This window comes from Culex pipiens, chromosome 3 (assembly GCF_016801865.2).
Source record: "Culex pipiens pallens isolate TS chromosome 3, TS_CPP_V2, whole genome shotgun sequence".
Taxonomy (NCBI): domain Eukaryota; kingdom Metazoa; phylum Arthropoda; class Insecta; order Diptera; family Culicidae; genus Culex; species Culex pipiens.
Window position 1 is genome coordinate 37,416,625 of NC_068939.1, and position 21,184 is coordinate 37,437,808.

Genomic DNA, 21,184 nt, shown 5'->3' on the forward strand with positions numbered 1-21,184 from the left:
TCCTCTGGAAAAAGAATCGATATTCTATTGATTTTTACTCGCTAAAGTATGAGTTACTTACGGATAAGTTCGATCACTGCAATCGGTAATAACCGTTTTTAATGATGGAACTCTCGAGGACTTTAAACTTCCAGGAGAACAATGGGTCATTTCTGGCAGAAGATCCTTAATGGCATCGTATAAATTCTTATCACGAAAGCACTCAACCATGATCAACGCCGTTGCCTCAACCTTTTTTAATGCATACTCTAGTTCAGGGAGTTGAAAAGCCGGATTGAGACCCATCTGAAAAATCAAGCATAGTATGGGACCCTTAAATATGTAGGCGCTTTTAAACCTTACCGAAATCATGCCAGCACGTGCCACAGCAAACGTGGCCAAATAGTAGGCCGAACAGTTTGGCGCCCAAATTGCGACGCGATCACCCCTTTCAAGGCCTACTTGGTAGAATGCTGCAGCTAGCCGATCTGCCTGGAATGCAAAACTGATGGCCCTTTTTATTATTTACATAAAAAAGCTATAATTCTCACCTTTTCCAATACCTCCAAGTACGTGAGTTGAAGTCCCTCATGGCATGATACCAGCGCAGTATTGTTGGGAAAATTTTGCGCCGCAAGTTGTAGATATTGTCCGATCGTATGATACACTAAGGGTTGGCTACCCGTGCACTGAATGAAACTTTGGTTTGTGCCATTTTCTGTCACTGTGAGACGGAGGTTTTCTGGTCTGCAAATGGAAAGGATTGAATTTAACAAAAGTAAAACAATTAAAATAACTAAGAACAACTACTGATAATTTTGTTCAAGAAAGTATTTTGACACTATAAACAACAAAACAAAATAATATATCGTCGCCGTCGTGCTCACTTGTCGTACGTGCATTTTGGGCAAAATTGAGTTAGGAACGGCATTTTGTGCAGCTCACAATGCCTCACTTTTTGACCTTCACAGATCCCCAAAATTTCGATTTCAATCCTGAGATATTCAATAAAAACAAAAAAATCCGTGCATTTTTGTTTATTCAAGGTCAAACATTGAAACGCGTTTTTCTCGGAACAATGCTGATATACAATGCTTGTCATAAAAGAAAAAAAATATTTACCTTACTAGTGCCATGGTTTAGTCTGAAACTCTAAAATAATTTACGTGACACCTACTATTTAAAAAACACTGCTTCAAATTGCCTTCTCAACGAATTGTACCACTCTCGGTTGAAATTTAAACTGGCCGTCATTTTATAGAATTGATCTGGGTTTATCCAAACACTTCGACTTCTGGTTCACTTTTTATAGACAAGAGAACTGCACCCACAGAAAAAAATGCATCAAAATCTGTCGTAGTCGATGTGCCACAAAAAAATCAATCTTTAATAACAGATTTTGCGTCAAGCCCATGGCAAAAAATGCCTCAAGACAGTTTTCATGCACAGAAAAAAAAAGTTGAATTTTGGAATGTTGAAAATTTGGTAGGTTGAATATTATCTTTTTTTTTGAGTAATATTACATAAAAAATGTGTAAAAATGTGAACCTGATGAATATTCATCAAAAACTGATGAAAATTCATCATTTTCTGGGGTAAAATTAATCATTTTTTTGCCACAAAATCTGTCACCATTTCCTGATGAATATTACCATTATTTTTTTTCTGTGTGCAGATTCTTTGTTATTATTCAATTCTTAAAAAAAAATATTTTTTTTTTTGTAGCAAATCAACTGTGACAGATTTTGTTGCTTTTTTTCTCCGTGGGTGTATTTCCGGGAACATTTGAAATCATTTTCCAGAATAATAAAACGATGGCATATTGTGGCAAATTGTGAACGTTGTACGATATCGCGAGTAAAATTTGGCCGAATTTGTTTGTTCATCGATTGCTTTAGATTTTAGTCGCAACCTTGCTGCAAATATTGTATCAAGTGGCACTCTAGCTGGTGTGAAACCTTGAACCATATGTTAGCGCGAGAGGCTTGAATTTGGATTGAATTGTCGAATCATTCCGATTTTTCGAATACTTTATCATTCACTCAGGAATGTATATAAATTCACTCGAAAAGTTAGACCTACCTGAGCCAGTCTCCCAACTCCAAATAGGCATCCTTGACTGATTAAAAAATAATTTGAATTGAATATAAAGTTTACGAATTACTTAGTATAAAAGTTTATATAACTCTGGAAATTCTATATGAAACTTATCTAAACTTAATTTTACAAACTTTCAATTTAACTAAATGTCAATATATTACCATCAAATTGCTAAATAAACATTTTGGAGTGGGTATAACACCGTTTGGGGGTCTTTGTATCGCTAGAATAGATTTTCCGTTGGAATTTCGTACCAACCCGGAATTACGTCGTCGGAAAATCCACCGGCATCCGAACCGGTCCACAATTCACTAGTCAACCTATGTGGCATCAGAAAGGGCATAAAATTTCCGATCTTTTGATACCCATACATCTAGGTTTTCTATAAAACCCAAGTTTTTAAATACCTGGGCAAAAAGTAAGTTTGATCCACGAGAACAAAACTTACGAAAGTCCATACATTTTTGGTAGATTGCTCAAACGAAACCATAACAACGTTTTTACCTAGGTATTTAAAAACGTGGGTTTTATAGAAAACCTAGATGTTTGGGTATCAAAAGATCGGAAATTTTATACCCTTTCCGATGCCACATAGGTTGACTTTTAAATCGTGGACCGGTTCGGATGCCAGCGGATTTTCCGACGACGTAATTCCGGGTTGGTACGAAATTCCAACGAAAAATCTATTCTATTGATACAAATACCCCCAAAACGGTGTTATACCCACTCTAAAATGTTTATTTAGCAATTCTATGGTAATATATTGACATTTAGTTGAATTAAAAGTTTGCAAAATTAAGTTTAGATAAGTTTTATATGGAATTTCCAAATTATATAAACTTTTATACTAAGTAATAAGTAAACTTTATATTCAATCCAAATTATTTTTTTAATCAGTCAAGGATGTATAAATAACACTTAGTTTTATCAAAATATCTGAGATTCGGCTTCAAAAAAGTGTATAATGAACACTTAAGTGCTCATAACTTTTGATAGGGTTGTTAGAGAGGTCTTTTGATTACTCATCCAACGATTTTTTATTTAACTTTTTGTCACTAAAACTTGATTTGCAAAAAAAACACAATTTTTTTTTATATGTTTTAGGGGACATTAAATAACAACTTTTCAGAAATTTCCAGGTTGTGCAAGAAATCTTTGACCGAGTTATGATTTTTTTAATCAATCAATTTGATGTCCCCTAAAACATATAAATAAATAAAAAAAAATAAAAATAATATTTCTTTTGCAAATCAAGTTTTAGTGACAAATGCAAATTGGCTTTCTTGTGCATACCGAAAGCACCACAATAGTTTCAGCCGGATTCAAGAATACAAAAATTAAAATTCTAAAAAAAGACCGATTTCGTAGAGCAGCGGTTCTCAACCTTTTCTTGGCTAGGTACCCCTTTTCTGTTACTTGAGCTGCAGGTACCCCCTCTTGTTCATACATGATTTTTTTTTTCGTTTGCATGAGTTTTTTTACATTCCAATTTTGTAAATTAAATTTTCATTTACATTTTCATATATACATATATATTTTTTTGATTTTTTTATTCGGGAATTAAAATGTAAATTTTTGATGACGGACGAACTGTTTTTGAATTGAATTGAATTTATTTACTTTTTTAAAGGCAGGAAAAGCCACCAAAACAGTGGCACCAAAAACCTACTTCTTTTTGTAAACACATAATACAAACCATAAATACATTTGTGGGGGGACTCGTAATCGGGCTGTAGTGGACGAATTTGGATGCTTCAAATTGCAAGAGGTGGTTTTTTTTTTGTCCTTTATCTGACCACCATAAAATTTTCCTCTGGGGGTTAAACCGGTTCCGGTACAATCCGGATTGTTTAACGTATTTGTTCCGAAACAGTATTTTTGGTCGAAAAATGTCAGTAAAAAAGATGAAATCAACATTTTATAAAAATAGTTGTTTATAAACTAATGTTTGATAAGTTTAACTTAAAAACTAAATTTTAACCAATTTTTAATATAAACTTACTAAACAAAGTTATCAGAAGTTCATAGTTGTCAAAAACTGATGATGCTATGAGACGCGGGTTCGATTCCCGCCTTATCCACTGAGCTTCTATCGGATGGTGAAGTAAAACGTCGGTCCCGGTTTCTCCTGTCTCGTCAGAGGCGCTGGAGCAGAAATCCCACGTTAGAGGAAGGCCATGCCCCGGGGGGCGTAGTGCCAATAGTTTCGTTTTCGTTAGTTGTCAAAAACTGGATAGAGGTACTTGTATTTGACACAGAAACAACATTTCATAAAAGAATTCACTTAAATCGATCAGATATTGCACTTTTATTAGTACGGACAATAATTTGACCTCTTTTTAAAACATTTTTTAGTAAACTATTTTTGTAGTTTTTTAGAATAAGTTTTTTTTTCAAATCCATTGACAGGATCTTGAAGAGGACATCCTGCCGCGTCGATTGATGTATACAACTTGGTACTTTAGTCGAATTTTATGTACTTTTACATCACAAAAAGTTTCCGTACGGGGAGGGTACGGACAAATATTTGACTCACTGTACATTTAAAAGATTATCAAAATCTGTTTTGATTTCAGATAAAAAAATGCTATTTAATTTAATAGTACTTTTTTTTTAATTATTATTATATTATATTTCATCTCTAAAAATCGAGTGGTTGAGAAAATTCTTTACTACTTTTTTTGAACATTTTTTTATCCATTGTTTTGTTGCTGAGTGCAGGTCAGGAAAAAATATAAGAAGAGTGTATTTTGTGTGACAATTTGAAGGAAAAGCCTTGATCTTTAAATTTAGAACTATATTCACTGTGTTGTTGTTTTCGTACCATTTGAAATGAGATCCATAATTTCCAAGATATAACAATCACAAAAAATCCTAGTTTTAATTTTATGCAAAACTATAGAGCTAAAAAAGTAGAAATCCAGCTGCATGTATAACGCCCGGGGTGTAAAATAAATGTTGCATTATTTTATGCAATTTTATGTAATTTTACACCCTGAAATATGTAGCCCATCAGTATGGGAAACCTACTTGACCGAAATGTCAAGCTCATATATACGTTTATCCTTTCCATTTTGCATCGGTCTGATGGCCAAGTGGGCTAAGGCGCCAGTCCTTACTATTGGTGTTGGGTTTGAATCTCGGCGGTTACAACTTTTTTTTGTGTTTGCAAATATTGTACAAAGAAAGGTCGAATTTACAATATTCAAAATATGAAACATATTTTTTTCAACATTTTGTATGTTTTAAATAAATGGCAGCTGGCAAAAAAAAGCAAAGCAATCCACTTTAACCTTCGGGAAGTCGCGTGTTTTCGCCTTTCTTACAAGTGCCCTTACAAACTGTGTACAAAGTACACGTACGCGACCTCCGGTGGGTTAACGACCCCCGGGTCTTTTGTGGTCTCTGTTGCAAGTTTCTGCTCATTTCTAGACATCCGAAGGTTATGTGTGGTGAGTCACCCAGTGGCAGCTGGCACAATTTACAAATTTGAAACGAATATTTGTAGAAAAAAATATTCTAAAACGGTGCACTTTATTTCAATTTCTTAAAATTTCTTAACAAGTGCAAATTATTTTTTTTATCATTCAATATGTTTCAAACATTTTCTGATTGGTCAAAAACAATTCGCCCGTAATTCACTTTAAATATGGTATTATTTTTTTGCTTCAAATCTGTTTGTAATTTTTTTTCTCTCAAATATTATGTTTAAATGTCCACCATTACGGGGTTTGTCTCCCGGTACCCCCTTAGAGCGCTCGTGGTACCCCTAGGGGTACATGTACCCCAGGTTGAGAACCGCTGACATAGAGCAAAAGTATGACAATAGTATGAGGGAATGTTTTTTTGGTGATTTGTATGTTCGTTAGTTTCATGTCCTTCCCATATTACTGCTGCTTGGATGGCACGCCGGTGGACGAGTGAGATGAACTTGCCTGTCATTTTCATTCAAAAATTGTTGCTTTATTGAAGTAGTTTTTATATAATTATTATTTTAGTCTACGGTAGTCGATTAGTTTGTAAAACTGGCAACCATCGTTTCTAAAAGACGCGCTAGATTTCTTTTCGAATCCGTGGAAAAAGAAACCGAGCTCCAAGATGAAGACCCCAGGAAAAATCGGCAGAGTTCGCGCACTAAGCCAACTTTACACCACTTTTACAACTCTCTTCCTTCGCTCGCGTATTCCACCACGCGCGCACACTCCCGATTTTTCAAGGATTTTCTAGATATTTTCAGATTGTCTATGTGTGTGTGTGTGCGTGTGCGCGCGCGCGCAAGGACATACATACTTTTCGCGAGTCGTTCAGTTGCGTATGTATTTGGCATTCACACCATCACCCAATCGCAAGGGTTTTATTTGGCGCAAAAGAAAAGGGGGCGCAAAAAATCTTCGCTGCGATTTTCCAAAGGGACACGCACGAGGGGTGAAAAAACGAACCTTATGTACACTGCTTGCGTTTTCTTAAAGGAAAAAGAAAGGACGAAGCAAACTTTTCGCAACAACATTTACCAGGAAAGAAATTCGTTTCGTTTCGTTCACTCGCGCGGGTATTGGTGTTTGGGCGTACATTTTTCGGTTAATTTTTCGGCAAGGACGAAGGTTCCTTTTCTTTTTAAGGTTTCGCCCCAAAAAGAAACTGTGATTAGTTTGTGTCTGTGTGTGTGTGAGGAGCGTCTTACCGAAACGGGGTAATTTTTGACTTGCCACAAGAAAAGGGTCTTATTAGACGAACGAGTCCAACCGTAAACGGTCGCGCAAATTCTTTGGACCAACGGTTCTTTTTTTTGTAAAAGATAGATAAAAAAACTCTGAACAAATAACAGTGATTTTTCCAACGGTCACAATGACCGTTGATGGAGTGGAACAAATTATTTGAATCGAACAAAAAAATGGCGACCACCTGTTGGAAGTCGGTTAGGTACAAACCGAGGGTCGTCGTCCACTTCAGCAAGGACTCATTGTAAGTGCCTTACAACGTTTTGTAACATCTCTCTGTAAATAAAACCAACGGTAGCATTACACAATACATCACAATCACACACACACACACCACCCCAATTCATTCATCTTTCAAAACATCATCAATTGTACAACTCTCTCGACCATTGTCCAGCAGGGTGAACGGACTGATCCCGAAGGACGACCGTGGTCAGTCGGAAGAGGACGAAAAAGAAAACGATGAAGGTCAGTCCAAAAGTCCAGCAGCTGATGACGGCGACGAGGAGAAGAGCACACTCGTGCGAATGTCGAGTCCGAGACAAATTGGGTGAGTTGCGGCTATGGCGATTAGTGCATTCTGCGCTGGGCAGTGGTGAGGATGTCTGGGCGGTTTGGAGAGTTGTGTGAAGGAAATGTGACGTTGAGAGGTGACCGGTTGGAGTTGGAACAAATGTGCGGAAAGCGATACTTGGGAATGAAGTGAAAAGTGGAGTTATTCAAAATATGTTTAAGAAGTTTTAAATATAAAACAGCATTGTGGCATCAATTCTTCCGATAAATATGTAAAAACAAAAAAAATGCAAAGAATAATACACACATATGAAGCATTAGAATCTACTGTAAATTAAACGTAAGATTGATTTTAAAGTGCAACCATAGTGATAAAAAAGCATACAATTGGAAGTCAAATGTTATAAAAAAGTGAGTGTGAGATTATTTTTGAAAAAAAAACAAATTGATTTTTTTTATTCTATTGCATACGTGTTTCAAATGTTCCCAGAAGTCAGTAAAAAAGTCGAGAAAAAAAAAGTTTTGAATTCAATGATTTTTTTTTCCAGTTCATAGAAATGGTTCAGACTTTGTCGAATCACACGACTGTTATTCAAGTCACGGATCACAAATCAGGGATCCCTTGAAAAGTCATGTTTTTCAACAATTTTAAGCTCAAAGTGGCGAAAGGATTTATGTAGTATAGTGTTGTGACATTTGACAATCCAGAGATAATTGGTTGTTCTTTTTGAATAAGCACTGTGACAAAAGTAGATTTTTTTAAAAAAAATTTAAATATCTTGCTTTGTTACAATGAACAAAACATTTTAAATTGCAATTTTAATGGGTGACCTATCTGTGATTTTTCGGTTTTTAAAAGTATTTTTTTCAAGGTATTACGGAAATTGGAGGAGCAATTTGATGTGAGTTAACAGAGTTCAACCAAAATACATCAAATTTAAAAATGATGCACATCTCATTTCAAATTAAAACGAGTATCGTATCGTTTTATAAAAGTGTTTTTTATCCCAAATATATTCATTAAAAATTTGTACTCTTCAGATCAAAATATTTTAAAAAATAGGATGTCTCATGGTGAGAAACATTCGAAAGGGATGGACTGGCATTTTTTAAGTTGAAAAAAATTTCATCATAAAGTGAATAGTGACTTTGATAGGTTTCCGCAAAATGAAGAGTAAAATTAAAATACGTACGGAATAGTTTAAAATCATACTAACCGTGATAGAGAAGTGTTCAAAGAACCTTAAGAAGAACTTTTCATAAAATTTTGAAAAGTTTTAAAAGTAAGTTAACTATAGTAAAGAAAATGTTGATGAAAGTCATTATTTAAAACTTCTCAAAGTGTCATGATTTTCTCAATGAACATGATTTTGAATCGGAAAACGGAATGCATTTTCGGATTCTTTGGACCATTTTCCACTAGAAGAAAGTAAAATAAGTTTGTAAATAAGAAATATCATGTGTTTTTGAAACACAATTTAAAAAAATCTCCAAATTGATATGCAATTTCAGTTGAACAAATTTCATGCAAAATGTGAAAACTTGTTTTTCGTTCTTTGAATTAAAAAAAAATGCAATATAAATCGATTATTTTATAAACAAAACTATTTTTACCTAATTTCAGGGAAAATTCGGACTTTTAACAATTTTACCTAAAATTTATATGTATTTTGTTAAATAGCTTATAAACTTGGTTAACAAAATATAAACATTGATTTTTTTTTTCTTAAAAACTATATCAGCAACTTTGATGATGGTACATTTAACACAAATAAACTTTGAACATCTTCAATATGATTTTAACAAGAAAAACTATGACTTTCAAAGTCAGTTTAACGTAACTATTTTACTAAACACTATTGAATAAACTTTTTTCCAAAATAGTGCATTGACTTTGTGTGGCCTGCCTTAGAACATGTTTTTAAAATAATAATCATGAGAAAAACCTTACACGTTGGAAAATATTCCAAAAATAAATTGAAATCCTATCAAAGTCACCCCGGTTTACGGTATTCATCATTTACCGAAGTTCCAAAAAAAAAAAAAAAAAATTGCTTCGCATAGTATAATCTGTAAACAATAATTGCTAGTGTTACTTTTACTCAGATATTTTCAATTAACATAACGAAAATTGGAGAATAATACAAATAATTATTACAACTGTCAACTAGGTGAAAAGTGTTTTTTTACAGTGTTTGCAAAATAAATCTTTTAGATACGAAAAGTGTAACATTTTTTCTGATACCTACATTTTTTTTAGCAATAAGGCTTGTACAAATTTTATTTAAAGCTTTTGTCATCGCTCCCCCCCCCCCCCCCCCTTCATCAAAGTTGGCTCGAAAAATCAGGTGGCAAAACAAATATTTTTTCAAAAAACTTTGTAATTTCAATGGAAATTTAAGTGAAATCAGCTGAAATTGATTTAAAAAGCATTCCCCTGCGTCCAAAATCATTTTCAGCATGTTTGGGTTGATCTTGTATATTTTTGAATTTTTGAAAATTTTCGATGTTTAGCAAAAAGTTTTTTATGCAATTTTTTTTTGTTTTCGTCAAATCTTACCTTTTTTTTTTGAAAACTAATGTTTGCAAAACAACTGAACTAGTGTAATTTGCATTTTAAACCACTTTTTGCATGCAAATGTTGGGACTACGGCTTGTTATTTCAAATAAGCAATGATAATATTTCATCAAAATGAGATGACAAAAAACGAGAAATCTGAGCACATACAAAATTGAACAAACAAAAATTTAAACATAATGTAAGAAAAAGTTGAAAAAAGTTGATTTGTTTATTGGGATAAGTAACAAATATGAACAATATTTTTATGAATTATTTTATTAATATGTTGTTTTAAGTATCAAGTTCATTTTTCCAAAATTAAATACATCAAATACCTCAGAAAAAGATTTTTCCAGACACAGCAGACGTGTCACACGATAGTACACAAGCGAGAAAATATCAGCAATACCAAAGTCTGTACTATTTTTTTTACTGAATATTTAACAATATAATTTGTTGAAATTGTAAGAATCAGAAAAATCATGCAAAAATATAAAGGTATTCCCTATCAATTAGACATTTTGTGGTTTGACTTTTAGAGAAAAATGCATAGAAAAGGTTTATCTAATATGTTGTTTTCATTTGTGGTATCATTTTCTTATTCAAAATGTTTTTTCTTAATCCTAAGTTCACTTTATTTGATTTCGTTTCAATTTATATATTCGAAATTTATAATTGTTTTTTTTTTTGTAAATTGATGTTTATTAAAAAGGCACAGTGGTTGCACTTTAAAATCATTCTAAAGTATTTTTGCAGGTCAGTATATAATATTGATGTACAAATTTAATAGAAAACATTAATAACTAAACACTAGCTAACCCACAATAATCATGAAATGCACAAAAGAATGATTTTCAATCACAATAATTTCATCTTTTTATCAAAAATGGTAGAAAAGTTACCAGCACTCAATCAAACATGCAACCTGAGTGGAAACATCACGAAACAAATATTCAATCAAAACATGTAAAAATAAAACCAAAGGGCATAACTGCTCACTAATTACCGCAATTAATCTAAGTGTACACAGCAGTAATCAAATATAATAACGACATATATGTATGTGTAATAGTATATACTCCTTCAGTTACATCGATTTTTCCTCACCTCCCATGGCTCTCGGAGAAAGTGTTCAGAAAAGGGGTGGCAGAGGGCGCATCAGCACACGGGCATGGGAGGTTGAGCATAGCATCGGCAAAATGTTCCTTGTAAAATTACGAAATGAGGCATCACACAAACACGGCGATTACGTAAGCAAACGTAGTTGGTAAAAAAGGTCAGTGTTTGGAGAAAAAAACACGCAACATGGTCATAATGCATCAGTCCAATCAGTGGTATGAACGTATGGATGTTTTAGGTTAGGGTTTTAAGGTTAATGTTGCAAATATAAGTGCATCGCTATTCTAGTCTGTAGTTGGTAAGAGATTTTAGCGAATAAGAATATGTCAACACTAATCAAATGCATCAGTTGTAAACAGTCATGTCAGTGTAAAATTTTAAACTATTTGTGTAGATTTTAAACGCAAATTGAAATACAATGATCACACATCGAGTCCCAGATTAACTCAACGTTTGCAGACTTTTAAAAGAAAGAAATTCCATATATCCAGTACAAAGTTCCAATAAAATCTTGGTCAAACCCAACCAACTTTCAAAGGTAAGAAATCCCACAGATTCTGCCCCGAAGATCCTCACCGATAGTGCCCGGATACATTCTCGCTCGGCCCAAAGGCACCAACTTCACATCTTTGGTATGCAAATGAGCCGACACCCGGAGCAAAGAGGACTCTCTTCGGTGCTGTATCACAATGTGCCCTCTTCCACATCCAAACAGGCAAGTCACCCCTTCTCAAAGTGTTATTATTTCGGGCCAGAATCCTTTCCCTGCCTGTCCCCGGAGGTCCTGAGGCCGTCCACGGAGAGAGGACACCCGGTTTTCTGGACCGGTCAAACCGGTTTCAATTAGAGATACAGCCGGACCCCGAGAGCAAACGCTGTCCGCGGAGGTGAAAATTTCACACAGTCCACAGGACAACGGCAGGACATCTTCGTTGGGTCGGGAAAAAAAAGGGTTGGCAAATTTGTATCGCATAAGGGTCTAATCTCGGACGGGTTATCTTTCCTCGCGAAGGCTGGATGCAATGCAGTAGCATTGCGGGATGGTGGTGGTGAGGTGACCCTTGGCTGGCTGGGAACCGAAACCGGTTTGGACATTCGGTGGCCAGGAATAAATCTTGTCATGGAATGATGTTGATGATGTAGAGGAATCTTATGGCTGATGTTCTAGATTACTGTGGTAAAGCATGGGAATTTAGATAATGCCTACAGATTTGTTTTTTTTTTTAATATCAGGCTTGCGAGATTACAAATTAATCATAGTATTTTTGATTCGGACCACTGTCCAAATTGTTATACTAAAAAAAGCTGAACATAGATATACTAAAAAAAAGGAAACAAGTCTGATCGTGTACTGAAACATAAAGATTTTTCGCCCGTGTTCGCAAAATTGTACAATATGCATTTATGACAATTTTAACCGAGATACTGGAATAACTTTGTTTTGATAACTCTGGCATCAATGCACAGTGGTCCAGATCGCAAAATTAAGTGGAAAATGGATTTTCCGAAAAATGGTGACGTTTTGGAGCTTTTGTGTCTTTAGAAGAGTTGTTGCAAATGGAAAGGGGCAACTTTTGGTTTGGTTGAAAATTAGGGTGGTTCACGATCAGGGTGATTTTGAAAATCTAACTTTACAGGAATATTTTTGGGAATTTTTTCGTCTTCTAGAAAGTTGTTGAACTGGCCAATTTAAGCAACTTTGTCGGAGACACCAAAATTTTATCTCGTAATCTACGCCTTCTATGACCAAATTTATAGAAAGCATCTGAGCAAACCTTCAAAAATCAGTTTTTTGAACGTGGCAATTCAGGGTTAAGTTTTCGAGGCACTTTTAGAGCTCTAAAAACAAACTTTTTTATTTTTTGACAAGTCAATTTGGACTTAAGGGTCAAAAGTTACAGCGATTTTAAGGTAAAAAAGATGCAAATTCAAAACTTAAATATCTCGAAAAGGCGCAAGCCAAATTTTAAGCGCCAGGTTGCATTTGAAAGAGGAGATCTAGCACTACAAACGCTGACAAAATCTCAGGGGTGTTTTGCTTCAACTCGAGATATCTTCAATTGAAAAAGTCTTATTTTCAAGGGAAAACCTTATGGGATCACCCTAACGAATTTCGAAATTTGTCCAAATATATGTTTTTCCATGTAATTTTGCCCGCTGAATCTGAATCTGCCCCAAGATCTGCCCTCTCGAAATTTTAATTGTTTCTGCCCCAAATTGTCGAAAAATTGGTTTTTGGTCATAATTGGGTTTAAATGATAATTTTACATGGAAACCCAAAATATGACCAAAAATTGATTTGTTGACACTTTGGGTCAATTCTGAAGGCAGATTCAGATTCAGCGGGCAAAATTACATGGAAAAACATATATTTGGACAAATTTCGAAATTCGTTAGGGTGGTCCCATAAGGTTTTCCCTTGAAAATTAGACTTTTTCAAATGAAGATATCTCGAGTTTAAAGAAAAACACCCCTGAGATTTTTTCAGCGTTTGTACCTTTTTTACCTTAAAATGGCTGTAACTTTTGACCCTTAAGTCCAAATCGACATGTCAAAAAATGAAAATGTTCGTTTTTTAGAGCTCTTAAAGTGCTCCCAATATCACTTTTCTCTAAAAGTTAACCCTGAATTGCCACGTTAAAAAAAATGATTTTTGAAGGTTTGCTCAGATGCTTTCTATAAATTTGGTCATAGAAAGCGTAGATTACGAGATAAAATTTTGGTGTCTTCGACAAAGTTGCTTAAACTGGCCAGCTCAACAACTTTCTAGAAGACGAAAAAATTCCCAAAAATATTCCTGTAAAGTTAGATTTTCAAAATCACCCTAATCGTGAACCATCCTTATTTTCAACCAAACCAAAAGTTGCCCCTTTCCATTTGCAACAACTCTTCTAAAGACATCAAAGCTCCAAAACTTCACCATTTTTCGGAAAATCCATTTTCCACTTAATTTTGCGATCTGGACCACTGTGCAATGTTTTAAAAATGTATTGAAAAAAATGAAGGAACATAATTTTAGTTAATTCAATCCAACCAGCGATGGAAGAAACATCATCAAAAGAAAATGTTTTGAAACTCGTCAAGAGAAAAAATCGGAAGAGACCTTGGCTCTCCTCTCTCGAGCCCGAAAGATCGGTAAGAGGAATCTAAAAAAATCATCATCTAGATTTTTCAGCGGAACATCTATTTCACTACCCATCCATCGAAAGGTTGCAAGACAGATCCGGCCAACGTTTTCATCCAAATATCTGAGATCCGGCTTCTGACAAGTGTATAAAAAACACTTAAGTGCTTATAACTTTTGGTAGGGTTGTCAAATCTTCAATGTTTTGGACTCGTTAGAAAGGTCTTTTAAACACCTTTCAGAAAATGTATAATATGCCAGGTTTTCTTACAAAAACCACCCTTTTTACAATCTTTCGGACTTCGTCAAAATCGGACTAGTCAAAATCGTTTTTTTAGCATAACTTTTGAAGTACTTTACTAAACTTCATAATTTTCAATAGGGACTTATGGGACCCTAAGACGAATCGAATGAGACCAAAACGGTCCAAATCGGTTAAGCCAGTGCTGAGATAATCGAGTGCATATTTTTTGGTGCACAGACCCACATCCCTACACACACACACACACACACACATAGACATTTGCTCAGAATTTGTCGATATGTATACGTGAAGGTGGGTCTAAGGGTTCGAATTAAGAAGTTCATTTTTCGAGTGATTTTATAGCCTTTCCTCAGTAAAGTGAGGAAGGCAAAACTATGACTATCAAAGTCACCCCGGAATTTAAAATGAGAATTTTTAACGTAACTATTTTTCTAAACATTTTAGAAAAAACTTTTTTCAGAAATAGTGCATGGACTATGTGTGGCCTGCCTTAGTACATGTTTTAAAAAATAATAATCTTTAGAAAAACCTTTCAAGTTGGGAAATATTGCAAAAATAAATTGAAATCCTATCAAAGTCACCCCGGTTTACGGTACTCTAAAAATCTTTGGTTGATTTTTGTGAAGCGAAAAAAAAAACTGAATATCAGATAAATGGTTTCAAATAGTTGAACTTCAAAATTAAATACACTCTTACTCTTTGAAATATCCCCGAAAAATCTTCAACTTCAAAAGACTTCAAAATTTCAATGGAATTAGACGTGCAATCAGCTGAAATCAATCAAAAATGCACTTCAAGCAAAATAATGTAAATTGGCCAATGCGAGTTTGTAAACAAACCCAAGTAACATTTTTTCCAGGAGTTCTACAAGAGCTCTTCAAGATAGCTACAGCATAGCAGTTTGGACCGCGGTAGGATAAAATTCTCTTCAAAACTTCTTCAGGAGTTTCGAAGAGTACTTGAAGAGAGTTTTATCTTACCGCGGTCCAAACTGCTATGCTGTAGCTATCTTGAAGAGCTCTTGTAGAACTCCTGGAAAAAAATGTTGCTTGGGAAAGAGTCTATCCTGCTCATGTCAGTGGATGTTTACATTAGAAAAGAGCAGGGTAGACTCTTTGTTTACACTTTGGCATTGGCCCATTAACATTGTTTTGCTTGATTTTTATAATGCTTGAGTTTGTATAAAAAAAAAATGAATCCTTGTAAAAATCGAATGTACTATATAGTTTTCTTTCGGGATTTTTTTTTTTTCATAGTTAATAAGATATTTTGAACACTGATGATTGCAAGACAAGAAACCAGGTGTAATAAGCATTCGGAACACTTTTTTCATTCAAATCTTGAATCTACGGCGTGTAATTTAAATTTCTATATTTTTTAATTTCGGAAAGTTTCAAATTTAATTTATTGAGAAAACTGAAAATTTCTTCTGATCTTTGTTTTTTTAACTTGATTTGCTTGAAAAATAGATGATTATGAATATTGAAAGATTCATTATTTTTAATCGTTCGAATTTTGTTCGGACAACATAAATTTGACAAGCATGACTTAAATTGGAGATACAATTAAAAGTTTAAAATGGGATACATTTAAACACAGTGTGATCCTGTTTATGGCAACACGATTTTTTAAACAAAAATCAACGTCATTTTTAACATTTTTTATTATTGTGTAAAAACTTGAAATGTTTTTCGATCAACAATTTAGAAGAAACATCATTCATCAGTAATTTTTGTAGCCAAAACGGGATGACACTGTAATACAGATCTAATTAGACCACTGCTTCTTGTTGAGTTGATATGCGGTCATCAGAAAACCTGTTTTCTACACTGCGTACCTGGAAGCCAAAAAAAAATCCCGTCCAACCTTACAAGAGATAATAAAATCAAAACAAATGTTTGCTTCCCCTCGCCCAAGCATCGGCAACATATCCGCCGCATCCTTAATCCTTCATCCTGGCAGCACAAGGACCCAGGACGACGACGACGCAGCAAATTCGTTGATGACCTTTTCATTCACCCTTCGCTTCACACGGCAACCCTTTTGCCGGAATGTCCTGTCCCATCGCCGAGTAGTCCCGTCCAGGAGGACGATGTCCAAACCGGTCTTTTGGGTGGTTGGGAGGAAAAAAATCCAGTGGGGTGGAAAACTGGACTGGCTAGTTTTGGACGGCAGTCGGTTTTTTTTCTTCTTGAGAAATTCACATCCTTGCTGCAGGACAATTAAGAAGGTCCTGTGTGTCCGGAAGAAGGACAACATTCGAGGGAATCGTGGGAAATATTCCTCAAACGTGGCAAATGGTCTTTATTGCCGGATGGACGACCTCATTTGCATATTACGAAAATTAAATCCTCGGCGACAGACTCTAATGATTTGGACGAAAGGGCTAGTTTTGCCGGTGCGTGACGTAACTGTCAACCGTATTTTGCCGAGAGCAACGGAATTTTCGGTGAGAATTTCGACTGCGTGCACTCTGCAGCTCTTTAATGATCTTGACCCCTTTGCGTGCGAGCGGAGAGCCCCGCTTTAATCCGACCGGTGAAGGAGAGCGGCACGATTTGGACTGGTTCGGGTGCTTGTTAAAAGTCGTTGGTTGGAATTGGCGTTTTAAATTCATGAATTAATTTATTCTTTCAAAAATGCAACGTTTGTTAGCATTGGGCAATATTGTGAAAATAATAATTTACACAATATTTTTTCACTTTCATTGTTGTCTTTTTTCCTTCGATATTTAAATATTATTTGGCCTCAAAAAAATCGAGAACGTTTTGTTTTTAAAGTTTACCCATTAGGTAATTCTCTACCAACTCACACGAAATCGGGAAAAGTTGCCCCGACCCCTCTTCGATTTGAAACTTTGTCCTAAGGGGTAACTTTTGTCCCTGATCACGAATCTGAGGTCCGTTTTTGGATATCTCGTGACGGAGGTCCCGCGCAGACGGTAATAACAACATTCATGCCATTTCAATAACAAAAACTGTTAAAATAACAAAATGTGTTATGGAATATTCTTCAGAAATCCATTTTTGCATAAGAGTTTAATAACAGCCGGGTCCGGTGGTTTAGTGGTTAGCGTGGTAGCCTCCAAACCCCAGTATGGCCTGGGTTCAATCCCAGACGGACCCGGTGGCATTTTTCGAGACGAGATTTGCCTGACCACGCCTTCTATCGGATGGGGAAGTAAAACGTCGGTCCTTTAGCGTAAAAGAGGTTTTGAGTGACTCACCACACATAACCTTCGGACGCCTACCCGAGCAGACGGAAATAACGAGGGAATAACATTTTTTGATATTTGAAAATACTAAGCCAATAACATTTTGTGTTATTTATAACAAGTTTTGTTATTTGCCGTTATCATTTTTTTGTTATTGGATTGTTATTGTAATAACATACTAATAACATGTTTAGTTATTCTTCGAACAAATCTTTGTTATTATTTTTTGTTATTTTAACAACTAATCCGATCATCCCAATAACAGTTGGCGGTATTCTTCCATAACAAAAAATGTTATTCCAAAGTTGTTTTGGCTTTCAACCAATATCAGACCAATAACAAATTGTGTTATGATAACATAAACTGTTATTAAACTCTTATGCAAAAATGGATTTTGCAAGAATATTCCATAACACTTTTTGTTATTTTAACAGTATTTGTTATTGAAATGGCATGAATTTTGTTATTACCGTCTGTCCGGGTAGAAATGAGCAGAAACTTGCAACAGAGCCCACAAAAGACCCGGGGGTCGTTAAAGTGGATTGCTTTGCTTTTTGTTATCATAACAAAATTTGTTATTGGTCTGATATTGATTGAAAGCCAAAACAACTTTGGAATAACATTTTTTGTTATGGAAGAATACCTCCAACTGTTATTGGGATGATCGGATTAGTTGTTAAAATAACAAAAAATAATAACAAAGATTTGTTCGAAGAATAACTAAACATGTTATTAGCACTGACGAACTGACGTGCCACGAGCAAGCCACTTTTGACCACGATTGTCTTCTTCTTGATTGGCGTTGTTGCTTCCAGTGAACGTCAAAGTCAAACGAATTTCCTCTCTTCCCTCTATTTGAAAGCTCCAATGTTTACATGCAATGTATTGTTGAAGTCAGCATAAATTGACACACACTTTCGCCGAATCGAACAGCGCACTTCAAAATCGCTCTGAGCGCAGATTTTTTTTAACCCACGCAGATTACAAATTGAAGCGTGTTTGCAATATCAAAAACACGTGTGCGAGAGAGGATTAGTTTAGCGAGCGTGGAGGTAGATGGAGTTGGTGTTCGCTGCAGAATTTGCGGACAGAATTTTCTCCAAAATATGTATGGGGTGGCACGTCAGTTCGTCAGTGTTATTAGTCTGTTATTACAATAACAACCCAATAACAAATGTTGTTATAAATAACGTAAAATGTTATTGGCCTATTATTTTCAAATATCAAATTCAAATTCAAATTCGGTTTTATTGGTGAATAATCAGATACAATAAGTTCTTTTGAGGTACAAAACAGAGTTTTGGAGTTCCTTTCAGCTGTGTGTTACATCATAATCCATTTTGGAACAGTTATTGCTTGTAAATAAAGGTGTTGCCAAGAGTAAGAAAAATTAAGAAAAAAAAACTTACTAAACTTGCTAGGAAAAGGGGATAGAAATAGAGAAAGCTTAAAACTAGATCACAATTTTTTATCCTTTATAGATGTGCTTAATCATTAATTCCCCGAGGGCTAAAAATTGCTCCGCCTTGTTACGGCAGCTCCGAAACCGCGTCATCATCTCCCCCGCGAGAGCAAAGAACTCCGGCAGGGTAAAGAGATCTTCCCCGGTGACTTCTTGCTGGGCCGCATTGCCGCTACCGGCAGCGACCACGCTTGCAAACGACCGCCCCCATCCAGGAGGGAACGCTGGGTTGTCCGCTGGAACCGTACGCTGGCCAGCTGCAGGAACGGCTGCGCTCGTACTTCGCTGAGGAGGGTGGGACGCTGCTGCTTTCTTCTTCCTCTTTTCCTGCTCCTCGAGGTAGGACTTGCGCGCGACGCATCCGCGGTAATTACCGGTATGGTTACCGCCGCAGTTCGCGCACTTTACGCGCGGCTTTGTTTGTTCTGCGTTTTCCCCCAAGTCCGCCTTTCGTGGCAGTGCGCACACCTCCGAGAGGTGTGACTCACCGCACTTCACGCAGCGGGGCTGGAGGTTGCAGTTCCGCGAGCCGTGGCCGAATTTCTGGCAACGGTGACATTGCGCTGCGTCCGTCGGATTTTTGGAGTAAAACCGCCAGTTTACCCAAAAACCGTCCAACGCCTTAGTCCGCCGCAGGTCTTGAATTTTGACGGTGCTGCGGTCGAAGTACAACAGGTACAGTGTGTGTGTACCTGTGACGGTTGTCTTCCGCGAGAGGACTTTTATGTCTCGCGGCGTTATTCCGACACCCGAGAGGTGCTCCTTGAGGACGGAGATCGGGCGGTCTTGATACCCCTGCAAGACGACCTTAACAGCTGTCTTCTGCACGGGGTCGAATGTGTAGAACTTGAAGCTTTTACGCTTCAATTTCTCCACAACCAGGTCGAAGTTCTTTTGGTCAAATGTGAACACTTGCACTGACGATTTACCTATTTTGAGGCAGTACACGAGGCCTTCCAGCTGCTCGTCAACATCGTCCGCCAACGTGTCCAAAACGAAAATTGGTGGTGGTCGTCGTTCCTTTGGAGTAATTACTTTTTTTGGCGAAATCACTTTCTTCCGTGCACGACCATGGTCGTCGTCGTCGTCGGTAGTGCTACCGTCGGTGTTGTTGTAGCTGCTTTCTTCGTCACTCAGTCTCGCGAACTTGTTACTGGTGGGAATGTTGGCGGATGTTGAAGCGCCATCGGTCGACGGATTGCCGGAAGTAGCTGAACGGAGCCTTATAGGGCTGCGGCCCTGGACACGGTAATTAGGGTGTAATAACTTGGGGTCAAATCCTTTGGCGCACACACTCCCCGGCGCGATGGCGGACGACGCGGCGTTGGTTTGTTTACCTTTTTGCACACGGCCGGTAGACGAACTTCGCGGGTTTTTCGAGGCCGCACTCGAACTGCCACGGCCACGGCCGGCCCTTGGCATGCTGTTGGAGCAAACTCGCGGCGAATCACGGTAAATTACGGCGAAAAATTTCGAAAAAACGATGGAGCACTGAGCACTTGACTGCTGCTTGCACTCGTGCGTACACGGAGGTGATTTTTTTTTTTTTCAAATATCAAAAAATGTTATTCCCAATATCAAAAAATGTTATTCCCAAGTTATTTCCGTCTGCTCGGGGGGCGGTACGACCCCTTTCATTTTTGAACCTGCGAAAAAGATATGTTTTTCAATAATTTGCAGCCTGAAACGGTGATGAGATAGAAATTTGGTGTCAGAGAGAATTTTATGTAAAATTGGACGCCAGATTTGATGACGTACTCAAAATTCCGAAAAAACGTATTTTTCATCGAAAAAACACTGTTTAAAAAAACTCCGCCATTTTCCGTTACTCAACTGTAAAAAAAAATTGGAACATGTAATTTTAAAGGAAATTTAATGTACCTTTCGAATCTACACTAACCGAGAAGGGTAATTTTTTCATTAAGAACACAAAATTTCATTTTAAATTTTCGTGTTTTTTCTAACTTTGCAGGGTTATTTTTCAGAGAGTAAAAAACTCTGCCATTTTTTGATACTCAACTGTGTTTTGGAACACGACATTTAAAGGCGTTGATCATTTTCGAAGAAAATTGATCGTCACTATAAAATATTCATTTGGCTGTTTTCGGCTTAGCAGTCGTAAATAATTAA